The sequence below is a fragment of the Scyliorhinus torazame genome, chromosome 1, assembly GCF_047496885.1.
Source record: "Scyliorhinus torazame isolate Kashiwa2021f chromosome 1, sScyTor2.1, whole genome shotgun sequence".
Classification (NCBI taxonomy): Eukaryota; Metazoa; Chordata; class Chondrichthyes; order Carcharhiniformes; family Scyliorhinidae; genus Scyliorhinus; species Scyliorhinus torazame.
Window position 1 is genome coordinate 368,366,855 of NC_092707.1, and position 22,436 is coordinate 368,389,290.

At 50.5% G+C, this 22,436-nt stretch overlaps 1 protein-coding gene across 2 annotated transcripts in view; it reads left to right on the forward strand.

Moving 5' to 3' along the window:
• Positions 1-22,436, forward strand: part of LOC140426504 (CAP-Gly domain-containing linker protein 4) — a 628,408-nt gene that overhangs the window by 400,260 nt on the left and 205,712 nt on the right. The gene's annotated exons all lie outside the window — the stretch shown is intronic.

The window sequence follows — 22,436 nt, forward strand, 5'->3', positions numbered from 1 at the left end:
AGGGGTGTCCTGGGTAGTGGTGTCCTGGGTAGTGGTGTCCTGGGTAGTGGTGTCCTGGGTAGTGGTGTCCTGGCTCGGATGTGACGGGGGCCTGTGGCTGCCCCCCTCGTCGCTGGGTGGTCGCTCCCGCACGTGACGGGGGTGTCGTCTCCCTGTTGCTCCAGGTCTCTCCGTCTCCCGTGGTGTGCGAGGGTCATCCTGCGGGCGTCGCATGCTGGAGGGTCCGGGTCTCTCCGTCTCCCGTGGTCTCCGAGGGGCATCCTGCGGGCGTCGCATGCTGGAGCGTCCGGGTCTCTCCGTCTCCCGTGGTCTCCGAGGGGCATCCTGCGGGCGTCGTATGCTGGAGGGTGCGGGTCTCTCCGTCTCCTGTGGTCTCCGAGGGGCATCCTGCGGGCGTCGCATGCTGGAGGGTGCGGGTCTCTCCGTCTCCTGTGGTCTCCGAGGGGCATCCTGCGGGCGTCGCATGCTGGAGGGTGCGGGTCTCTCCGTCTCCTGTGGTCTCCGAGGGGCATCCTGCGGGCGTCGCATGCTGGCGGGTGCGGGTCTCTCCGTCTCCTGTGGTCTCCGAGGGGCATCCTGCGGGCGGTCTGCATCTGTGGGGATGGGTGCCTGGATGTTTGGTCCTGCGATACACAATGAAGCATGCATGGTTAGAACATAGAACATAGAAAATACAGCACAGAACAGGCCCTTCGGCCCACGATGTTGTGCCGAACCTTTGTCCTAGATTAATCATAGATTATCATTGAATTTACAGTGCAGAAGGAGGCCATTCGGCCCCCCGAGTCCGCACCGGCTCCCGGAAAGAGCACCCCACCCAAACTCAACACCTTCACCCAACACCAAGGTCAATTTGGACATTAAGGGCAATTTATCATTGGCCAATTCACCTAACCTGCACATCTTTGGATTGTGGGAGGAAACCGGAGCACCCGGAGGAAACCCACGCAGACACGGGGAGGACGTGCGGACTCCGCACAGTCAGTGACCCAAGCCGGAATCGAACCTGGGACCCTGGAGCTGTGAAGCAATTGTGCTATCCACAATGCTACCGTGCTGCCCTTGAGAACAAATAAATCTACACTATATCATTTAACCATAATCCATGTACCTATCCAATAGCTGCTTGAAGGTCCCTAATGTTTCCGACTCAACTACTTCCACAGGCAGTGCATTCCATGCCCCCACTACTCTCTGGGTAAAGAACCTACCTCTGATATCCCTCCTATATCTTCCACCTTTCACCTTAAATTTATGTCCCCTTGTAATGGTTTGTTCCACCCGGGGAAAAAGTCTCTGACTGTCTACTCTATCTATTCCCCTGATCATCTTATAAACCTCTATCAAGTCGCCCCTCATCCTTCTCCGTTCTAATGAGAAAAGGCCTAGCACCCTCAACCTTTCCTCGTAAGACCTACTCTCCATTCCAGGCAACATCCTGGTAAATCTTCTTTGCACCTTTTCCAAAGCTTCCACATCCTTCCTAAAATGAGGCGACCAGAACTGTACACAGTACTCCAAATGTGGCCTTACCAAAGTTTTGTACAGCTGCATCATCACCTCACGGCTCTTAAATTCAATCCCTCTGTTAATGAACGCGAGCACACCATAGGCCTTCTTCACAGCTCTATCCACTGGTTAGACATCAAGCAGTGATCAGGTGATACGGGGGAGGGGGATATAGGGGAGGGGGGATATGGGGACGGGCTGTCGGAGGCTTACTCGCTAGTACGCCCCCGACCTCTGCATCAGCAACCTCCCGGTCGTCATGTCCGCCAGCCAGTTCCAGGGCCCTTTCCTCGTGTACGGTCTGTGGCCTCTCATCAGCGGGCCCTCCTCCAGTCCTCACATGCTCCCTATTGTTGTGTGCGCGCTTCTCCTGTGGGGGGGGGCGGGGGGCAGGGGTAAAAGGCAACAGTGTTAGGTAGGTATATGAATGCACGCCATCGGTTGCGCGTGCATTGCAGAGGTTAAGGTTAGGGCTGGATTCACTTGGGGATATGGGGGATATGGGGGAGGGGGGATATGGGGGAGGGGGGATATGGGGGAGGGGGGATATGGGGGATATGGGGGAGGGGGGATATGGGGGAGGGGGGGATATGGGGGATATGGGGAGGGGGGATATGGGGGAGGGGGGTTATGGGGGAGGGGGGATATGGGGGAGCGGGGGATATGGGGGAGGGGGGATATGGGGGAGGGGGGGATATGGGTGATATGGGGGAGGGGTGGATATGGGGGAGGGGGGATATGGGGGAGGGGGGATATGGGGGAGGGGGGGATATGGGGGAGGGGGGATATGGGGGAGGGGGGGATATGGGGGAGGGGGGATATGGGGAGGGGGGATATGGGGGAGGGGGTATATGGGGGATATGGGGGAGGGGGGGATATGGGGGAGGGGGGATATGGGGCATATGGGGAGGCTCACCCTGCCTGCTCTGACGAGGTCGTTCACCTTCTTGTGGCACTGGGTGCCTGTCCGTGGTGTCAGGGCCACAGCGGTGACGGCCTCTGCCACTTCCCTCCACAGACGCCGGCTGTGGCGTGGGGCAACTCTGCGGCCGTGCCCGGGATACAGGGCGTCCCTCCTCTGCTCCACCGCGTCCAGGAGCGCCTCCACATCGCGTGACTCAAACCTCGGGGCTGAGCGACGGCCAGCCATCCATTCGGGTGTTGCGGTCGGGTGTTCCGGTCGGGTGGGGAGGAGCAGCGCGGCCTTATGAGCCGTCACGCCGTGCAGCGCGTATGACGCTGCACGGCGTGAACCACTGCGCAAGCGCGGATCCCGTTACGTCGCTGCTGGCCCATTTTGGGCCGGAGACTATCGACCCATTTTTCCGACGTGACGCAAGTCGGATTTGCGCCGTTTTTTGCGCCGATCGGCAGACTTTCCGCCGATAACGGAGAATTTCGCCTCAGATCTTAAACACCCCAGTTTATAATGACCTCTACTTGTTCTGGCTGCTGGCTGCTTTCTCACAGTCTTCCAAGCGGACTCAGCGTTCCTGTGAGAAAGCAGATGGATCAATCCAAATCAAAAGAGTTCTCAGCAACCTATATCCATGGTATACTTGGGATGCCCCAAAAAGAGATTTCAATTAATTACAATAAGTTCTTGCTTAAAGTTGGGGTTGCATACCTGAAAAGTGCAACTTTAAGCGAAACAACATTATGCAAATTAGAGTTTCCCATTACAATCAATGTAAAAGTTGTAGTTATATTCTGCAGAACCTTTCCTGTCAGAGAAAATCATTACAAAATTATCCCTGTAAGTTGAAATACTGTACATTCCTAAGTTCCCATATTCACAGATGAAATAATTTCCAAAATATAAGAAATTTGAAAATATAGAAGTAATACAGTATGCTAACTTTTTCCATTTGCCTCTTGCTCATTGGATGACTTTCTCTCGCTTGCTGACTCTCTCCCTCTCACTTATAGCTCTTGCTGCCTGTTAGTAGAACTACCACAAAATACTATTAGATTTGAGCAGGAAGTCAGGATCTTAAAGGCGATATTAAAAATAATACTGAAAGGAAATTTCCAGTACCCAGATAGCATTAGACATACAGTAATGTGACTTCATGACCTGGATCTCCAGAAAGGACTGAACATGGAGGCCAGCAAGCCTAATAATTACACTACAGAAGCAGAAGACCAGGAACATAAAAAAATTATTGCTTGACTATAAGGGTTATTCAGATGCCAAAATCTACTTAGAAATTGCACAAAAAATATAATTGGCTTATTTCTAGTCCACAATTCCAATAGTAAACATCTTGGCAGATAATATGAGATACAAATTGCTTATCTGAAAATGTTAAACATTACATATTTGTTACTGAGCAATTATACACTGCCAACCATATCTGTAGTGTATCAGTCAAAACCGTTAACTATTACAAATCAAATGTAAAGAACCTTTTACAAGTCAGAAACATGACTTGGGTTCAGGTTACAGGGGGTTTGTTCACAGGTCAGTTATTAATATTAGAATTTGCTAATCGGCTTCTGCCCCCAATAGCAAAGAAAGTAAAACAACATAATGTTAAAAATTCATTCATGGGATGTGGGCATCGCTGGCTCGGCCAGCATTTATTGCCCACCTCTAATTTCCCTTGAAAATGTAGTGGTGAGCTGCCTTGAACTGCTGCAGTCGATGTGGTCCAGGTACATCCACAGTGCTAACAGCCTAACAGTCCTAACAGGGATGGAGTCCCAAGACTGTGATCGAACAACAGTGGGGGGTGGGTAATATATTTCTAGGTCAGGATGATGGCTTGGAGATAAACTTCTGGCTGGTGGTGTTCCTATGCATTTGCTGCCTTTGTCCATGGTCGCGGTCATAGGTTTGAAAGGTGCTGTCTAAGAAGCCTTGGTGAGTTCCTGTAGTGAATCTTGGTACATTCTTCTGCCCCTGTGCATCTGTGATGAAAGAAGTGAATCTGTGTGCATGGGTTGCCAATCAAGCGGGTTGCTTTGTCCTGGACAGTTTCAAGCCTCTTGAGTGTTGTTGGGGCCACACTCATTCAAGCAAGTGGAGAGTATTCCATCATGCACTTGACTTGTGCCTTATAGATGGTGGACAGGCTTTGGAGAGTCAGGAGGTGAGTTATCCGACACTGGATTCCTAGCCTCTGACCTGCCCTTGTAGTCATAATATTTATATGGCTAATTTAGTTCAGTTTCTGGCCAAAGGTAACGCCCCAGGTGTTCATAATGAGGGATTCAGTGCTGGTAATGCCATTAATTGTGAATGGGTGATGATTAAATTCTCTCTTGTTGGAGATGGTCATGCTTGGCACTTGCGTGGTGCGAATGTTACTTGCTTTTTGTCAGCCCAAGCCTGGATATTGTCCAGGTTTTGCTGCATTTGGACATGGATTGTTTTAGCATCTGAAGAGTCGCAAATGGTGCTGAACATTGTGCAATCATCTGTGAACATCCACACTTCTGATCTTAAGATGGAAGGAAGGTAATTGATGAAACAGCTGAAGATGGTTGGGTCCAGGATATTACCCTGAGGAACTCCTGCAGTGATGTCCAGGGACTGAGATGACCCACCTTCTACAACCACGACCATCGTCTTTTGGGCAAATATGACTTCAACCAGTAGAGAGTTTTCCCCTGATTCCTATTGACTCCAGTTTTGCCAGGGCTCCTTGATGCCACACTTGGTCAAATGCTGCCAAGATGTCAAGTGCAGTCATCTTCACCTCTGGCGTTTAGTTCTTTTGTACCTGTTTGTAATGTGGTCAGGAGCTGAATGACCCTGACGGAATACAAACTAAGCATCAGTGAGCAGGTTATTGCTAAGCAAGCACTGACTTGTTAGCACTTTTGATGACCCCTTGCATGATTTCACTGATGATGAGAGTAGACTGATAGGGTGGTAATTGGCTGTGTTGAATTTGTTCTGCTTTTTGTACATATGACATACATGGGCAATTTCCACTTTGCTGGGTAGATGTCAGTGTTGTAGCTGTACTGGAACAACTTGACTAGGGGCGTGGCAAGTCCTGGAGCACTGGTCTTCACCAGACTTTTAGGTATGCCCGGTGATGCTCCTGGAATGCTCTCCTGCACTCTGGATTGAACCACAGTTGATCCCCAGACTTCATGATAATAGTAGATTGGGGGAATATGTCAGGCCATGAGGTTACAGATTGTGGTACAATTCTGTTGGTGCTGAAGGTCCACAGTGCCTCATGCTTGCCCAGTCTTGAGTTGCTGGATATGTTTGAAATCTATCCCTTTTAGCGTGGTGATAGTGCCACACAACACAATGGAGTGTATGCTGAAGTGATGACAGGTCTTTATCTCCAGAAGGACTGTGCAGTTGTCACTCCCACTGATGCTGTCATGGACATCTGTGGCAAGCAATTTAGTGAGGATGAGGCCAAGTAACTCTTGTTGGTTCCCTCACCATCTGCCGCACACCCAGTCTAGCAGCTATGTCTTTTAGAACTTGGCCAGCTCGGTTGGTAGTGGTATTACCTAGCCAATCTTGGACAGTGAAGACCCCCACCCAGAGTACATTCTGCCACCTTGCCAGTCAGTGCTTCCTCCATGCGATGTTCAACATGGCTGAGTAGTGTTTCATCAGCTGAGGTGGAGTGGTACATGGTAATCAGCAGGAAGTCCCCTTGCCCCCGTTTGACTTGATGCCATGAGACATCATGGGGTCCAGAGTTGATGTTGAGGACTCCAAAAGCAATTCATTCCGACTATATACTACTGTGCTTCCACCTCTGCTGGGTCTGTCCAGCCGGTGAGACAGGACATACACAGGGATGGTGATGTCTGAGACATTATCTGTAAGGTATGGTTCTGTGAGTATGACTAGTCAAGCAACAGCCTGACACAGTTTGTGAGACAGCTCTCCCAATTTTGGCACAGGTGCCCTGATGTTATTAAGGAGGTCTTTTCAAGGCTGAACATAGAACATACAGCACAGAACAGGCCCTTCGGCCCACGATGTTGTGCCGAACCTTTGTCCTAGATTAATCATAGATTATCATTGAATTTACAGTGCAGAAGGAGGCCATTCGGCCCTTTGAGTCTGCACCGGCTCTTGGAAAGAGCACCCTACCCAAACTCAACACCTCCACCCAACACCAAGGGCAATTTGGACATTAAGGGCAATTTATCATTGGCCAATTCGCCTAACCCGCACATCTTTGGACTGTGGGAGGAAACCGGAGCACCCGGAGGAAACCCACGCAGACACGGGGAGGACGTGCGGACTCCGCACAGACAGTGACCCAAGCCGGAATCGAACCTGGGACCCTGGAGCTGTGAAGCAATTGTGCTATCCACAATGCTACCGTGCTGCCCTTGAGAACAAATAAATCTACACTATATCATTTTACCGTAATCCATGTACCTATCCAATAGCTGCTTGAAGGTCCCTAATGTTTCCGACTCAACTACTTCCACAGGCAGTGCATTCCATGCCCCCACTACTCTCTGGGTAAAGAACCTACCTCGGATATCCCTCCTATATCTTCCACCTTTCACCTTAAATTTATGTCCCCTTGTAATGGTTTGTTCCACCCTGGGAAAAAGTCTCTGACTGTCTACTCTATCTATTCCCCTGATCATCTTATAAACCTCTATCAAGTCGCCCCTCATCCTTCTCCGTTCTAATGAGAAAAGGCCTAGCACCCTCAACCTTTCCTCGTAAGACCTACTCTCCATTCCAGGCAACATCCTGGTAAATCTTCTTTGCACCTTTTCCAAAGCTTCCACATCCTTCCTAAAATGAGGCGACCAAAACTGCACACAATACTCCAAATGTGCCCTTACCAAAGTTTTGTACAGCTGCATCATCACCTCACGGCTCTTAAATTCAATCCCTCTGTTAATGAATGCGAGCACACCATAGGCCTTCTTCACAGCTCTATCCACTTGAGTGGCAACTTTCAAAGATGTATGAACATAGACCCCAAGATCTAGGCTGACAGGGCTGAGTTTGACATTGTCATTTCCAATGCCTTGGTTGATGCTGGATGGTCTGTTCAGCTTCATTCCTTTCAGATGTTTTAGCAGTTTGATACGTCTGTGTGGCTTTCTAGGTCATTTCAGAGGGCATATATAAGTCAACCGCATTGCTGCAGACCTGGAGTCACATGTAGCCAAACCTTATGGACAGCAGATTTCCTTTCCTTTTTTTAAAAATAGGTTTAAGAGTGCCCAATTCATTTTTCCAATTAAGGGGCAATTTAGCGTGGTCAATCCACCTACCTTGCACATCTTTGGGTTGTGGGGACGAAACCCACGCAAACGCGGGAAGAATGTGCAAACCTCCACACGGCCAGCGACCCAGAGCCGGGATCGAACTTGGGACCTCGGCGCCGTGGGGCAGCAATGCTAACCACTGCGCCACCGTGTTGCCCTAAGATTTCCTTTCCTAAAGGTCCAAGGTATTGATTAAGAAGGAGTACAAAAGTAAGATCGCAGGGAAAATAAAAACTGACTGTAAAGGTTTCTGTAGGTACGTGAAGAAAAAAAGATTGATGAAGACAGATGTAGGTCCTTACAGTCAGAAACAGGGGGATGTATCATGGGGGACAAAAAATGGCTGAGCAACTGTTATAACCTGCCTACTTACCATTGGCTGGGGACTAATGACAACCCCACAATCCTGTGGGAGTATGAGCTTCCCCAATGAGGGGGGCGGAGAAACCATTAGTAAACTCCTAGTATAAATAAAGCTGGTCAGTTTAGGAACCAGCAGGAAGTAGTGTGCAGCAAGGGAAGTTGCTGCTGCTGTTATATATATATGTTATTGCAAATAAATGTTATTACTTTGTATCCTTAAAACTCGTGCTGGATTCTTCGTGGCCCTCACAAAACTGGCGACGAAGGTTAAAGTGAATAGCTGTCGACACTGCTGAAGCCACCTCCCTGGATTTTTGTTGGATACAGGTTGGAAGTTGTTTTCTATTATACCATGCCTCTGTACGGATGTTTGGATGTTTTTGATACTGCGCTGGAAAGCTGGAACCAGTACACACAACGGATGCGTTACTATTTCCGGGCAAACAATATCAGCGAAAACGAGCGCCAGGTGGTCATATTGCTCACCGCCTGCAGCCCGCATACGTTTGGGGTGATTAGGAGCCTTACGTACCCAGCTGCGCCGGACACCAAAACGCTTGATGAACTTGTGAATATAGTGGGGCAACATTTTAACCCAACCCCGTCCACGATAGTCCAGCATTACCAGTTTAATACCGCTGAGAGGACCCCTGGAGAATCCCTTGCCGATTTTCTATCCAGGCTACGCAGGATTGCGGAGTACTGTGACTATGGTGAGACCTTGTCAGAAATGTTACGCGACCGTTTAGTTTGCGGTATTAACAATGCAGCCACCCAAAGAAAGTTGTTAGCTGAGCCAACATTGACTTTTCAACAGGCCATTCAAATAGTATTGTCCCGAGAGAGCGCAGAACGAGGAGTGCAGGAGCGACAGGGAATGGAAGTGCATGCCTTGGGGCGCAACCCCTTCCGTCCGAAAACGTCCCCCCGCACTCCTGCGGTACCTTGGGCGAGGCAACGTCCGGACCGACGCCAGTGGACGCCGGACATTCCTCCCCAAAGGGAGCCTTCTCCAGAACCAATGGATGAGGAGCCATGTCCGTGTCAGACTTGTAGGCGCCGACCCCGTCGCGGACGGCGGTCCTGGGGGCGCCAGAGGCGCCGTCGTTCCGACCGAAACTGGGACCAGCCCAGGGACCGTAACTGGGACCAGCCCAGAGGCCGTACCTTCCATGTGGATGAACCTGCGGCAACTACTCCCGAGGACGTGGAGACGGAGGACGACTGCCTGCAGTTGCATTGTGTGGCAGCTCCCCGTGTGGCCCCCATTAAGGTGACAGTTCGGGTCAATGGCCACCCGCTTGAGATGGAGTTGGACACTGGCGCAGCGGTCTCCGTGATCGCCCAGAGGACATTCGACCGCATCAAGCAGGGTATACAGACCCTTACATTAACCGACTCACAGGCCAGGTTGGCCACCTACACGGGGGAACCACTGGACATTGCAGGAACTACAATGACCCCTGTTGTTTATGGACGCCAGGAGGGGCGTTTCCCACTTATCGTGGTGCGCGGCCATGGGCCCAGCCTGTTGGGTCGGGACTGGTTGCGCCATTTGCGGTTGCAATGGCAGTACATCCTCCAAACAGTTTCTGAAGGGTTGACTGAGGTGCTAGGACGATACCCAGATGTATTCCAGCCTGGTTTGGGGAAAATAAAAGGGGCCGTAGCCCGTATCCAAGTCGAACCAGGAGCCACGCCGCGCTATTTCCGGGCGCGCCCTATGCCTTACGTCTTGCTTGAGAAGGTAGAAGGGGAGCTCACTCGTTTGGAGAGTTTGGGTATTATCAGGCCCGTCCGTTTTGCTGACTGGGCAGCACCAATTGTACCTGTAATGAAGCCAGATGCCACAGTTCGCTTGTGTGGCGACTATAAACTTACAGTGAATACAGCTTCCCGACTCGACCGATATCCAATGCCTCGCATAGAGGATCTCTACGTGAAGCTTGCAGGTGGACTCTCGTTCACAAAATTAGATATGAGTCACGCCTACCTGCAGTTGGAGCTGGACCCTGCCTCCTGACAATATGTAACGATTAATACACACAGGGGCCTGTATGAATATACACGGTTGCCCTTTGGAGTATCCTCTGCCTGCGCAATTTTTCAACGTGTTATGGAGGGCATTTTGAGAGGTTTACCACGTGTTGCTGTCTACTTAGATGACGTTTTGATTACAGGGACGTCGGAGCAGGAACCTTTGGAAAATCTGGAGGCTGTCCTTAGACGCCTTTCGGAGGCTGGAGTCCGTTTACGTCGCACAAAGTGCGTATTTCAGGCAAAGGAAGTAGTCTACCTAGGTTATCGGGTGGACCGCGAACGTTTGCACCCCGTCGCAGAGAAGGTGCGTGCAATTCAACAGGCCTCCGCCCCGACTGACACTTCGCATCTTCGTTCTTTTCTCGGTCTCGTAAACTATTACGGGAAGTTCCTCCCCAATCTGGCAACTACGCTGGCCCCTTTGCACCTTCTGCTAAAGAAAAATCACACCTGGGTTTGGGGTCAGCCGCAAGAAACCACTTTCCGGCGAGTAAAGCAACAATTGTCGTCGTCTGGGTTACTAACCCACTATGATCCTGGAAAGCCTTTGCTCGTCACATGTGATGCGTCCCCGTATGGTATTGGGGCCGTCCTGCCCCACAAGATGGAGAACGGGGCCGAGCGACCGATAGCTTTCGCCTCCCGCACATTGACTGCAGCGGAGAAAAAGTACGCGCAGATCGAGAAGAAGGGCCTGGCAGTGGTTTTTGCGGTGAAACGCTTCCACCAGTACGTGTATGGCCGCCATTTCACTATCGTGACTGATCATAAGCCTCTGCTGGGACTTTTCAGAGAGGATAAGCCAATACTGCCCATTGCTTCCGCACGGATCCAGCGCTGGGCTTTGTTGCTTGCTGCATACGAGTATTCTCTGGAGCACAAACCAGGTACGCAGATAGCAAATGCCGACGCACTGAGCCGATTGCCTTTATCGACCGGCCCCATGTCGACCCCCACGACCAGTGAGGTGGTTGCAACCCTAAATGTTATGGACACTTTGCCTGTCACGGCATCACAGATCCGTGAGTGGACCCAGACGGAGCCAGTCCTGTCAAAGGTTCGGCACATAGTCCTGTATGGTGGGCAGCATAGACAGCTCCCAGGCGAGTTGTGGGCATTTTCCTCCAATTGTTCCGGAAAAAGGCCAGGAGCTGATACTAACAGACTTGCACAATGGGCATCCAGGTGTGACCAAAATGAAAATGTTGGCCCGGAGTTATGTCTGGTGGCCAGGCCTCGACACCGACATTGAGAAGGTGGTCCAAACTGCTCCATTTGCCAGGAGCATCAGAAGCTTCCGCCGGCCGCGCCCCTACATCACTGGGAATGGCCAGGGCGGCCTTGGGCATGCTTGCATGCAGATTTCGCAGGCCCTTTTCAAGGATCCATGTTACTTCTATTAATTGACGCCAGTCTAAATGGCTAGAGGTGCATAAAATGCAGGGGACAACGTCCTGCGCAACAATTGAAAAGATGCGTTTGTCGTTTAGTACGCATGGCCTCCCCGAGGTGCTGGTTACGGATAACGGCACTCCATTCACGAGTGAGGAGTTTGCGAGGTTCACGAAGATGAACGGCATACGCCATATCCTCACTGCCCCTTACCACCCGGCTTCAAATGGGTTGGCAGAGCGCGCAGTGCAGACATTCAAAAGAGGCCTAAAGAAGCAGTCTTCCGGATCAATGGACACGAGACTGGCTTGCTTTTTGTTTACATATAGGACCACCCTCCCATGCGGTGACTGGGGTAGCTCCCGCAGAACTCCTAATGGGCTGGAGACTTCGCACCCGCCTTAGTATGGTTTTCCCGGACATTGGCGCAAAAGTACGCCGCACACAAGGACGGCAGGGACAGGGATTTTCGCGGCATCGGCCGATTCGGCAGTTTGCGCCCGGTGACCAAGTGTTCGTTCGGAATTTTGCTGGTGGTGCCCAGTGGGTTCCTGGTGTAATCTTTCGCCGAACGGGCCCTATATCTTACCAGGTGCAAGCCCAGGGTCGTCTCCAGCGCAAACATGTAGACCACGTTCGGTCCAGAAGACTATCCCCTCAAAAGATTCCCCGCCCCCGGAGCTCATTTCTACAGCCGCAGAGACCAGAGACAAGGGAAGGTAGTCCTCACAATCTTCCACTGGTGCCTCACTCGAAGCCTGCGCAGGTTGTTACAGAACCGAATGGAGATAGAGACGCTGACATGACGGAGGCAGCAGACTCTGACCCCGAGATGGAGACACAGGATGCATCAGAGGGGGAAATCCTCGGGTCCACGGGCTGTGGATGTATAACCGTTGCGCCGTTCATCACGGAAGCGCCGGTCTCCGTCTCGTTACATGCCGCCTGATCCAGCGTCGGGTGCAAATGGTGTCCGGCCTGCGGCAAAACGAGTCCGACACCCTCCTTCGCCAGGGACTTCAGTGGATTCCTTGGACTTTGGGGGGGAGGGATGTTATAACCTGCCTACTTACCATTGGCTGGGGACTAATGACAATCCCACAATCCTGTGGGAGTATGAGCTTCCCCAATGAGCGGGGCGGAGAAACCATTCGTAAACTCCTAGTATAAATAAAGCTGGCCAGTTTAGGAACCAGCAGGAAGGAGTGTGCAGCAAGGGAAGTTGCTGCTGCTGTTATATATATATATATGTTATTGTAAATAAATGTTATTACTTTGTATCCTTAAAACTCGTGCTGGATTCTTTGTGGCCCTCACAAAAGCAACTAAGGACATACTTTGGTTCTGTCTTCACAAATGAGGACACAAAAATGATATCAGAAATGTTGGAGGATGTAGGGTTTAGTGAGAAGGAGGAACTGAAGGTGATCAATATTAGTAGAGAAATGGTGTTGGGGAAATTGATGGGATTGAAGGCTGATAAATCCCCAGGGCCTGATAATCTACAACTGAGGGTGCTGAAGGAGGTGGCTCTAGAAATAGTGGATGTATTGGTGGTCACCTTCCAGAAATCTGGAACTGTTGTTGCAGATTGGAGGGTGGATAATGTAACTCCACTATTTAAAAAGGGAGGTCGAGAGAAAGGAGGGAATTATGGACCAGTAAGCCTGATGTCAGTATTGGGGAAAATTCTAGAATCCATTATCAAAAGATTTTGTAGCAGAGCACTTAGAAAACAGTGGCAGAGCGGACAGAGTCAGCATGGATTTATAAAGGGGAAATCATACTTGACAAATCTACTGGAATTCTTCAAGGATGTAACTCGTAGAATTGATGAAGGAGAGCCAGTGGATGTGGTGTATTTGGACTTTCAGAAGGTTTTGAAAAAGTCCCGTATAAAAGATTAGCGTGTAAAATTAAAGCAAATGGGATTGGGGGTATTGTATTGAGATGGATAGAAAACTGGTTGGCAGACAGGAAACAAAGAGTAGGAATGAACAAGTCTTTTTCAAATTGGCAGGTAATGACATTGGGGTACCGCAGGGATCGGTGCTGTGACCCCAGCTATTCACAATATATATTAATGATTTAGCTGTGGGAACAAAGTGTCTTATCTCCAAATTTGCAGAAGACTCCAAGTTGGGTGGGAGGGTGAGCTGTGAGGAGGATGCAGAGATCCTTCAGTGTGATTTGGACAAGTTGAGTGAATGGGCAAATGAATGACAGATGGAGTATAATTTGGATAAATGTGAGGTCATCCACTTTGGTAGCAAAAACAAGAAGGCAGATCATTATCTGAATGACCATAAATTAGGAGAGGGGAACGTGCGACGAGACCTGGGTGTCCTCGTACACCTGTCACTGAAGATAAGCATGCAGGTGCAGCAGGTGGTAAAGAAGGCAAATGGCATGCTGGCCTTCATTGCGGGAGGATTTGAATACAAGAACAGGGATGTCTTGCTGCAATTATATAGGGCCTTGGTGAGGCCACACCTGGTATATTGTGTCCAGTTTTGGTCTCCTAATCTGATGAAAGATGTTCTAGCTATAGAGGGAGTGCAGCAAAGGTTTACCAGACTGATTCCTGGGATGGCAGGACTGATGTACGAGACGAGATTGAATCGGTTAGGATTGTATTCGTTGAAGTTTAGAAGAATGAGGGGAGATCTCATAGAAACCTGTAAAAGTCTAACCGGACTTGACACAATAGGAGCAGGAAGGATGTTCCAGATGGCGGGTTTGTCCAGAACCAGGGGTCACAGTCTGAGGATATGGGATAGACCATTTAGGTCAGAGATGAGGAGAAATATCTTCACCCAGAGAGTGGTGAGCCTGTGGAATTCGTCACCACAGGAAGTAGTTGAGTCCAAAACATTGTCTGGTGTCAAGAAGCAGTTAGATATAACACTTAGGACAAAGGAGATCAAAGGACATGGGGAAAGCAGGATTAGGCTGTTGAGTTGGATGATCAGCCATGATCATAATGACTGGCGGAGCGGACTTGAAGGGCCGAATGGCGTCTTCCTTCCTATTTTCTCTATGTTTCTAAAGGACATTAGTGCACTGTTAGATTTTTACAACAATTGACAATGGTTTTATGGTCATCATTAGATTTATAATACCAGGTTTATTAATTGAATTCAAATTCTACCATCTACTGTGGTGGGATTCAAACCAACGTCCCCAGAGCATTACCCTGGATGTCTGGATTGCTAGTCCAATGACAATACCAATTGGTACTTAAAATATTTAAATTAAAAAATTCTCTAAACTAAAAATAATTAATAATGCGTTCTCCTTTATGAAATGTCAGTTGTGGCACTCATGCCTCTGAGTTGGAAGGACAATGATTTAAGCTGCACTCCAGAGCCTTGAACACATATTTAGGCTGGCACAACAATGAATGTTCTGTCTTTTGGATAAAATACTAAATGGAAACTGTGTCTGCCCTGTCAGGTTGACATAAAAAAGAACATAATGGCACTATTGCAATGAGTTCAGGGGAGTTCTCCCATATCCTGGCCAATATTTATCACTCAACCAACATCATGAAAACAAATTATGTACCATTTATCTCATTGCTCTCTGTGGGACCGTGTGTTCAAATTGGCTGCCACATTTCGCTACACTATAAGAGAGATCATAGGTGGTTTGGGATAACCTGAGGCTCTATATAAATGAACGTCCCTTCTTTTAGCATCTGTGCCCTGGTATTCCATGAATTCCTCCAACCTGATCTTATTTCCTCTGACAAAAAAATGTGTGGCCAGCATCAGACAAGACAATGGAGGTATCACATTTACCTCCATGTCAGTCCTAGAGTAAAAATAAATTTCTATAGGCCTTTAGAAGTAAAATAACACTTTTAAAATCATGAACAAGTTTTAAAAGATCTGTGCCATTCAATTCTTATAGTTAATTTCTAAATTACCATGTGTTTATTGATCACGATTTATTTAGTTCAGTGTTACAATAATCAGAGAAATACAACAGGAAATATATTTGCGTTTGACAGAATATATTTCATCTTTTTAAATTGCCATTATGTCATGTGAGTGTCCCTTTAAGAAAGGTTTTTGTCTTATCACATGGCTTCAGTGACGTCATTGTGTGGGTGGAGCTGAGCTGTGGAGCTGGGCTGTGGCGCTGGGTTTCACTTTCACATTTTAGCTGCAGTGGACTCAGACAGAGAACAGAAGTGTTTGGCCTGTTTCTCTATCTTCATTTTAATGTTTCCAGACTACTTGGTAACTTAAAAGAGATACTTGCTTTCTGGAAAGAATTCAAATCTGCTGTTTGAAAAGGGGAACAGAGTATCAATAACAAGTTTTATCCCAGTAAGAATGCCGTGTGCTGGGCCACGCCTTTGAAAAGGTGTTTCTCGTTTTACTTGGATTGTGTTACTGAATTGGAACAGTTAAGGGGGAATTCATTAAGGGTTATACATAGATTACTGCAGCTTTGTGGGGTCCTTATGTTTGTAGTTGGTAAAAATTCTTACTGTGTGAATTTATACAAATGTTAACTAAATTCTTAGAATAAAGCTTGTATTTTTGATTAAAAGCGCCTAAGAAGTCTGTTCAATAACACCTGAAAGGCAGGGGGCGGGATTCTCCACTCCCACGGCGAAGTGGCCGCGCCGTCGTGAACGGCGTCGAGGTTCACGACGGCGCGGAACGGCCCCGGTCCCGACCGATTCAGGCCCTGACAATGGGCCAGTATCGGGGTCGCGTCATCTACACGCGCCAGGCCTCGTCGCCTGCGTAAAAGCGGCGCCGCATAGATGACGCGGCCGGCGCCGCATAACGGACTTCATCTGCGCATGCGCGGGTTGGCCGGTGCCAAACCGCGCATGCGTGGTTGCCGTCCTCTCTAAGTCCGCCGCGCAAGAAGATGGGGGACGGATCTTGCGGGGCCGTGGAAGGAAGGAGGTCCTCCTTCAGAAAGATCTGCCCGACGATCGGTGGGCACCAATCGTGGGCCACCCCACATTCCAGGTGAAGCCCGGTGCAGGATCCCCCCTCGCCCCCCCACAGGCCGCCCCCCCAGCGTTCACGCACCGCCCACGACTGCAGCGACCAGGTGTGGACGGCGCCGGGGAAACCCGCCGTTTTGGCCTGGCCGCTCGGCCCATCCGGGCCTCAGAATAGCAGGGGTGCCGGAGAGTCGCCATTTTCGGTGTCTCCGGCGATTCTCCGGCCTACGGCCCGCGAAACTCGACCGGGCCATTCCCACCGCTTGGGAGAATCGTGGGAGGGCGTTGGACCGGCGTCCGCGGAAATTTTGGCGGCCCAGGCGATTCTCCCAACCGGTGTGGGAGTGGAGAATCGCGCCCAGGTTCTTCTGCTCATCCTAGCCAAATTCAATAAAGGTTGTAGGTCAGGTGGACTCCATAATATACTTTGGAGTTGTTAAACCCTGGCCCATGACAATTATATTTAAGATCTGGAGATTTCCTTCCAACAGAATGTTGGAATAAGGACAAAGATATCTAACGGTTTTGTACTGGCAGATTGATGTACACAATTTTAATTTGCGAAATTAAATATTTGTGGTTGAATACCAAAATAATAATAGATCAGGGGCGAAATTCTCCTACCCGCCCCGCCACATTTCTGCGCCGACCGGCCGGCGGGAGTCTCCGTAACACCGACCGGTCAATGGGGTTTCCCATTGTGGGGCACCCCCACGCCGTCGGGAAACCTCCGAGCGCCGGCAAAACGGAGACTCCCGCCGGCGGAGAATGACGCCCCAGAAGTCAGAAAATTCCTCCCTCAAAGAGTACTCGAAATGTGGAATAAGTCCCAGCATAATTAGTTAATGTTGTGTCAATTAAGATAGCTGTATAAATAGCTGCTGAAGACTGCAATATGAGGATAAATTAAGTGATTAAATACTTCACAGAAGGTTCTTCATTTGTACTGAAACCATAGGTTAGTCATGTATTAAATACAATTAGTCAGAGCTGTGACATATTCTGGAGATTTGATTTATTACTTTTGTGTGTTAAATGGATTTGGAATGCTAAATGTTCTTGAAATGTTCAACTGATAGATAATTGGTTGGTTGAATATGTGGGTGTAGCCAACAGAAGAAATTGTCCACGTTAAATTGAGAACGTATGTTCTAACAGATTGAACACACCACATGACACTTTGGGGTGGAAATTTCCTAAAGCCCATTTTTGGACCTGATATGTAGCATGTGCAGTGCTACAAATGTGGAGGCCTGAAGCTGGCCCAAATTGGGTTACAAGCTTCATTAATATTATTTGGGTGAGCTATTATCACCTGTCATACCGCCACAGGCAGCGAGCCCATTTTATAAACAATGGACACTGGGTTGTTTGTCTTGATATAGCCTGATGTTAAATCCTAGAGGAGGTGAGGGAATCGCTGTGGGAGGCAATGGAAAGAACTGTGGAGTTAGGGAAGCACTCCTGCGTCTCCTTGTTCCACAACAGTGATTTTGAAAATAAAAACAGTAAATCTGGATAAACCCAGCAAGTCTGGCAGCATCTGTAGAGAGAGATACATAGTTAACGGGGGGAATCTTACACGAATTTGACTGGATTCCCCGTCGGCGGACGCCAGAATAGCGAACCACAATCGGGCGGAGAATACGGCGTTAGCTGAAAATGAAATGAAATGAAATGAAAATCGCTTATTGTCACAAGCAGGCTACAAATGAAGTTACTGTGAAAAGCCTCTAGTCGCCACATTCCGGCGCCTGTTCGAGGAGGCTGTTACGGGAATTGAACCGTGCTGCTGGCCTGCCTTGATCTGCTTTCAAAGCCAGCGATTTAGCCCGGTGCTAAACAGCCCCTTCCAACAGAATGTTGAGGCGTGAGTGCATTCCACACCCCGCGCCAACAAATTGTACAGTAACAGCCGTTAGCACCTCATTAATGTGCCAGATTCAGTTGTCCCCAGCCTCCTGCGATGCTCTGCCTCCACCAGGCGGAAGTGACGACAACGAGGTTCACTTGTGGTTTTTAAAAATGGGCTCCAGGTGCTGTGGCTGCCATGGAAGTGAAAGGTGGCAAGAAAAGTTTCCAAAGGCGCATTGGTGGGCTGCCAGTTGTGCCACTGACTAGGGGGGGCCTGGGGGAGTAGCGGGGAATGATCAGGAAATGGGCCGTGGGCCCATGGTGTCTCCCCGGGACCGGGTTGGCTGGGCGTGGAACGCCATTGCCGTGACCTGAAAGGCATCCATCTGGCTGCGCACCCAACTGACTGCCCACCGTGTCCCGTGAATATGCGGAGCACCACTGGTTGTATGGGTGCCTCCTAACCCCCCAGGCTACCACCCATGAAACCCTTGACACCAGCTGCCCCATCAATGGGATGTGCGTGGCCCAAAGCAGCCCATGGCCACAAGGTATTGGCACTCTTCAGTGCACAATGGCGCTGCCCCGCTGCGGGGGGGGGGGGGGGTCGTCATGTGCACGGGACAACCCATGCATCACACAGAGGACCCAAGGCACACTACAGCTAAGGTCCCCGAGGTGAACAATACACCACCCAGCCCACGGTCCCTGCCCGCATGTATGCCACTATGCACGGTTCCGGACGGTGACATGTGCCCCCACCCCCCTGCAACCAAGTGGCTTTTGTCCTGGTGAACTCGACGGTGCCCGACACCTACAAAGTGAATCCACGGGTGTGGAGATGGCTCTTGGGGTTATCCGTTATCCACTGCATTGTGGCTGATGACGCAAACCCGGAGGCCTCAGACTGGCGCGGAGAACTACTACAATGACACCCATGCAGCAATCAGGGGCGTCATCAAGAGGGGCACCTGCAGGCGCTGGATGGTTACTGACATCCCTTCATGTGGTCACTGGCTCTGCACCTGCAACTGCAATATTGATGCAACTGCCCTTTCCAGAAGCGCGGAACCAGTCTAGACCACAGCTGATCCCTGCGGTTAGTCTGCCCTCCGACTGTCCACTCCCTCAGGGGTTCCTAACTCCATCTGATGCCTGATTGAGGTGAGTGTCTCTGGGATGATGGAGGGTGCCAGTGACAGCAGTGACAAGAGATCAGTGTCTTCCCTGGGCATGTGCTCCAGGGTGTTGCCTGGTTGCGGCTGGGGGGGGGGGTGGATTCAGGACTGTCCGGCCTCGTCACCCGGTGAGTCGTGGGGTTGCGGCAGGGGGCGTGGGGCAGTAGCCAGTACCACCTTATCTGGAGGTGACCCTGCAAAACAAAATACAAGATGCACAGTTAGATTACGAGTGGGTGTGGTTTGGGGGGAGGGGGGTGACTCATGTGCCAAAGGGACACCGCAACGCATTGGGGGTTCACTTTGTTGTCCCATTCCAAGCCCTGCTTCGGTGACTGCCCGCTCTCCCACCCCACCGAGCAGGTCCACCACCCTCTGCTCCATGACGGTAAGCAACCACTGATCCCCGTCTGGTGGGGGGCTAGCAGGCACACAGCGTAGAGCCCCCAGCTCTAGCTACGGATATGGCCAGAGAATTGCCGGGTCTGTGGCCGTGCATGCGCACGCCGGTGGCTTGCAGCGGCCGCTCCATGCCACATGGCGCCGGCCCCGCGCAGACCCGGCCTGCCAAATAGTGTCCCCCTTTGGCCAGGTTCGCCACCCCCGGACCACCCCCCACCAGTGCCCCCCCGCCAAAGCCCCCCTGCCCACCCGACTGTGGCGGTGCTGGACTTAGTCCGCAGCCACCACGCCGAGTTCCCGAAAATAATTACCACACATGACCGGCACCGTCGGGAACTCGGCCTTTTGGGGGAGGAGCATCGGGAGGAGGGCCTCAGGTAATGGGGTTTTGGAGGGTGGAGCATCGCAAAAGCAGCGCTGCCCCGTTTTCGACGCCAACGTGGATTCTCGTCCGATCACCGAATGCGGTTTTGGCATCAGAGACCAGAGAATCACGCCCCATGGGTCCGCCAGCCGCCTGTTCCTTGGTCGCGTGCCCTCGCCAGCAGCGGGAATCTCCATTTCCACCACCTACCAATGGGATTTCCCATTGTGATCACCCTACGTTGCTGGGAAACCTGCGGGCATGTGGGCCCTGCCAGCCGAATGGAGAATCCCACCCCACAGTTTTCACACTGGGTGAAATTCTCCGCCTCATGCAATCAGAAACAGCAATTGGGTTTCCGGCAAAATCAAGGTCTGCACCCAATGCAGAATCAGACTCCATGCTTTTGGTCCCTTGCTGGTGGCGATCACGAGGTTCGTGCCCCACGGTGGCATGCAAAACCGGCATTTGGTTTCATTTAAATTTGTTTATGCCTTTGCCCCACTATGCTCCGACCCTCTGCGATGCTCCGCCACTCTAGTGAAAGTCAGTTTTTACAGGTATTTACAAGCGGGGACTGAATGCCATGGCTGCTGAGAGTGAGAGAGACGGTAAGCAAAGTTTGAAAAAATGTTAAAAATTGTGGCCTGGCTCAGATGGCCATTGCTGCCGCATTTGTTTTAAACATATCCATTTGCTACAAGTTACAGGCCCCAGGCTGCTCACTCTGCTGACAAAGCCTCTGGGCATTTGGGAGCCCATCTGGCCACCCATATGGAAACCCTCAGATCCCACCTGACCCATCAACGCCATGTGTATATCCAAGCTCAATCAGCAGCCCACCAGGTGCTGGCACTCCTCAGTGCACCCATCAGAAATGCAGCCCCACTGCAGGTCAGTCAGCACCCGGCCATTGCTCTTGCCGCCCTCACCCATGACCCTTTGTGACTGGGCCAAGCTCTGGTGCACTGCAGCAATGTCCATGTGTGCATGGTACATGACTGCCTGTGACTCGGCTCCCTTGTCCTGAGCCTCAGCCATCGACCACACATTGTGCCCCAAGACTTGGATGTCTTGACCCATGGCTGCAATTTTTTGATTCAAGGCTTCCACCGCGGATGGCACCTGTTCAGTGTTGGTCTGGTACCACGCATTGTTGGCATGATCTCCTGCACCTGAAGGTGGTTGGACTCCTCCAACTGCGCCTGCAGGCACTGGAAAGTTGCTGACATGCCCTCCTGTAGATCCTGGCTCTGTATTCTGCACCTCCATCAGTGACGGGTTCATACTTTCCAGAAGCGTGATACCTATCCAGACTACAGATGGTTCCTGGGATCGGGCAGCCTTCCGACTATACACTCCCTCGGGAGTCCCTACTTCTACCTGATTTCCTGCATCATGTGTGACGTGCTCACAGACAGTGACCCAGGAGCCTCTTTACTAAAATGCCCCATTGAGGTGATAGTTTCTGCGATGGTGGAGGATGCAGGTGAAAGCAGTGCCGGGAGGTTTGTGTCATCCCCAAACTGGTCCTCCGGGGTCTGCTGGGGTTATGGCTGGGGGCAAGGTACCCCAGACAGGCCGTCCTGGTCTAATGGTGATCCTGCAAGACAAGTACAAGACACATGCTGAGATCTTGGGAAGGAGCGTTCTGAGGGAGAGGGGCGAGGAACTCACTTGCTATAGAGACATAATTTTGCATTAGGAGCATACTTGGTTGTCGCATGTCGGCCTCCACCTCAGAGATAGCTCTCCCCTGCACCTTCGATTCCCTCGACCGTCACCCGCAAGGCCCAACTTGTTGTAAACAGTCGGCGAGGTTCCAATATTCCATGAGGGGGATTATTTGGGGGGGGGGTGCTAAGTATATTGAAATGAATTCAAACTTATTAAAATAAGGTTCATATCCTTTGGGGTGTAAATGCGACGTCACCAGCAAGGGATGGGGAAAATCGGGAAACGCAATCACTTTGGTGGGAATCCCGTTTCCTGATTCTCGCGAGATTTTCCACCCTTACCGCCGATCCCGTGGGTAGTGAAAATGTTTTATGTCCACATGATCCTCTCCTGCACTACGAACATTATTACACTTAAAAAGTATTTCATTGCCTGCAAAGCCTGTTGAAACAGC